The sequence below is a fragment of the Cetorhinus maximus genome, chromosome 23 (genome assembly GCF_964194155.1).
Source record: "Cetorhinus maximus chromosome 23, sCetMax3.hap1.1, whole genome shotgun sequence".
Classification (NCBI taxonomy): domain Eukaryota; kingdom Metazoa; phylum Chordata; class Chondrichthyes; order Lamniformes; family Cetorhinidae; genus Cetorhinus; species Cetorhinus maximus.
Genome location: NC_135901.1, coordinates 59,357,025 through 59,360,009, shown reverse-complemented (window position 1 = coordinate 59,360,009; position 2,985 = coordinate 59,357,025). Strand labels below are relative to the sequence as shown.

The 2,985-nt window shown below is 43.0% G+C and overlaps 1 non-coding gene across 1 annotated transcript; it reads left to right on the top strand.

The window, feature by feature from the left end:
* Positions 1 to 1,223: 1,223 nt before the first annotated feature.
* trnas-aga (transfer RNA serine (anticodon AGA)) lies at positions 1,224 to 1,305 on the top strand. Its single transcript has one exon. It is a non-coding gene; the product is annotated as a tRNA-Ser (tRNA).
* Positions 1,306 to 2,985: the final 1,680 nt, after the last annotated feature.

Below are 2,985 nucleotides of genomic sequence, written 5' to 3'. Positions count from 1 at the left end.
TTCGTGGGAATGGGTAAAACTCGTTGGTAAAGAGACACCTGGATCTCATCTTCCTGGTTCTCCCAGATACTGATTACAGGAATGTGCCTCGTGCCGATTATCCACAGTCACTCTCCTCCCAGTTGTTCAGCTTTGTAATTGATTTTCACACTGGGTTTCAATGTGTAGAAAGCAGAGCTGTGATAAGCTTTATATTGTTCAGCAGATGTACTACAAGAAGATACATGACAGGCTGATGAGAACAGTACTCTTTGGATGCGGTGAGCTCCAGTGAAGGATTGGCACCATTAATATGTCGCTCAATTAGTCTCGTGACAAATCTCGTGCTGGAAATGACAAGAAAACTCACTGAATTTGTTCCTTGTTTAGGTTTCAAAAGAGCCAAATACAAGGTAAGAAAGCGCATCTCGCTCGAGTGGGTTATAAAATGGCAGAATGACCCGTGCTGTTGGGAAATATAAAATTACAAAAGTTACGGCACAGAAAGAGGCCATTAGGCCGGGCGTGCTGGTTTCAAAGCGCAGTAGTGATTGGTTGATCCTTCAGGAATGATATTTGTGTCAGTGCAAACAGTAGGCAGCAAATTTAGTACTTCTCCCACCCATATTTTGCCTCACACCAACATTTCTACAGTCAGTGCTTTGCACCCAGCCCTTCTCCTCTCCTCTTCCTTCATTCCCTTACCTCACTTGAACTAAGTGTGATGTTTTCCAGCTCTGAGGCAAAACTTAAAACCACACTCCCCTGATTCTGGTGGAGTTTTAAACGTTTCCAATCAATGAATAACCAACACTCGTTCCAACAAATTGACATTCCCTGACCGGGAATCAAATGCTGGCCGCAGCGCTAAGAGCACCGCATCCTAACCATGAGACCACCAGGGAAGCTGCACCAATAATTTTCGATTTGGCTTATCTACGCTGCTTTTGCCTATTGTTTTTCAGTTCAGATCTCTTTCACCACAAAACTGCCTGTTTAGGTTCAAGATAAACGACTTTGTCAGCCAATGAAAACAACGGTTGCTGTGAGCTTTCTAAGCTTATGTGATCATTCTCACTCTTTCATTCCCAATTTGGTGGGAAGAATGAGGAGAGACAGGATAAATTTCAGGGTTCCGGGAAAAAGGCCAGGTAATGGCCATGACAAGACGGGCATAAAGACCGCTTTCTCTGCTGTAACCTTTATGATTTCATACAACTAATAATGGTATAGGAGCAATCTCTGTAGTCGTGGCCGAGTGGTTAAGGCGATGGATTAGAAATCCATTGGGGTTACCCCGCGCAGGTTCGAATCCTGCTGACTACGTTTCCTGTTATTTCTGACTTTAACTGCACGCAGACAGAACTAATTATCGTTTGAATCGAGGAAAAGAGATCCAAACACATCCGTGATCTCTTATGTCCATTCATTGTCAGCCTTCTGCAAATCTCCAGTCGGAAATGGGGAAAAAAAGAGCCAATTTGGTGACATGATTTCATCCTGGCATTTGCCTCTCCTTAAGCCCCTGTCACTCTCGGTGTATATCTCTGTTTGTTCTTGTGTGTGGGTCAATGTGGTTTAGTTCCCAGAGGAGGTGAACGCATTTTTCCGAGCACAAACTGTATTCACATTCGTGGTGCAACTTCACATTACAATGTTACAGTGAAAAATATCAGGATGAAAGAGACAACAGGAGTCTGTCTTTTTCTATGTATGGAGTACAACAACAACTTATATTTATAAAGCTCCTTTTACCTCATGAAACGTCACAAGGCGTTCCCCAGGAGCATTGTATAACAAAGTGTGACATCAAGCCTCATATTCGGTCAGATGACTAAAAGCTCTGTCAAAGGGGGAGGCTTTAAGAACTGTCTTAAAGGAGGAAAGTATCGATTTCATGTTCCAGCTCACAGCAATGGTTCTTCTCACTGGCTGAAGACGTTACTTGTGTTCAAACGACATAGACCATTTGGTCAAAGAAACTTGTCCCTGGAAAAAGGGATCTGGAAAGGGAAAATGCCACAAGCAGCCTGAATGTGTCAAACTGCTGGGTTAGTGGTTAGAATGCGGTAATTTTATCACTACAGCCTGCGTTCGATTCCTGGTTAGGGATTTGAAACTTATTCCTCCTGGGCGAGCTGATTAAATCAATGTGATTGATTTGCTGGTTGTAAATAACACTGTAATGCTCTGCTAGAAATGATGGAGTAAGAGTGTAAGTTTCACATTAGAGCTGGAAATGCCACAAGGGCAAAACTCGGGAATAAACCCAGAGTCGGAGTGAGGGAGTGAAAATAAAAGAGAAGGACTGTGGTAGGTTACAAAGCACTGACTATAGAGCTGGTGGTGCGAGGCAGAATATTATTCCTGTATTACACCCATGTCACATGCAGCTCTAATTTCCTGATTTATCCCATGCCCAACATTACCACTACAGTTTGGTGGCCTATAAACAACTCCCACCAATATTTGCTGCCTCTTGTTGTTTCTTAGCTCCACCCAAACTAATTCCACATCTTGATCCTTCAATCTGAGATCCCCTCTCACTAATGTACCGATCTCGTTCCTTATTAACAGCGCGACCCCGCCTCGTTTTCCTTTTTGCCCATTCTTCCTAAATGACGAAAATCTTTGAATATTCAGATCAACCAATCACACTGCTCTTTGGAAGCAGCATACAGGGCCGAATGGCCTCTTTCGTTGCTGTAACTTTCTGTCATTTTATGTTTCCTAACACCACGGTTAAGATGAACTTTCTTATCTTCCACGTGATGCTTCGAATTCAAGACAATAGGCAAATCTAGCGAGTTTCCTTATCATTTCTAGCACAGAATTTGGAACCGGACTCATTGAACGATATTTAAATGGTCTCAATCGTTAGATGCAGCTCACCGAGTCCAAACAGGCACCGTGAGCATCAGCCTGTTATGTACATTCTTGCTGTACATCTTCTGAGCTATAAGCTGATCACAGCTCCACTTTCTGCACATTGAAAGACAGTGTGAA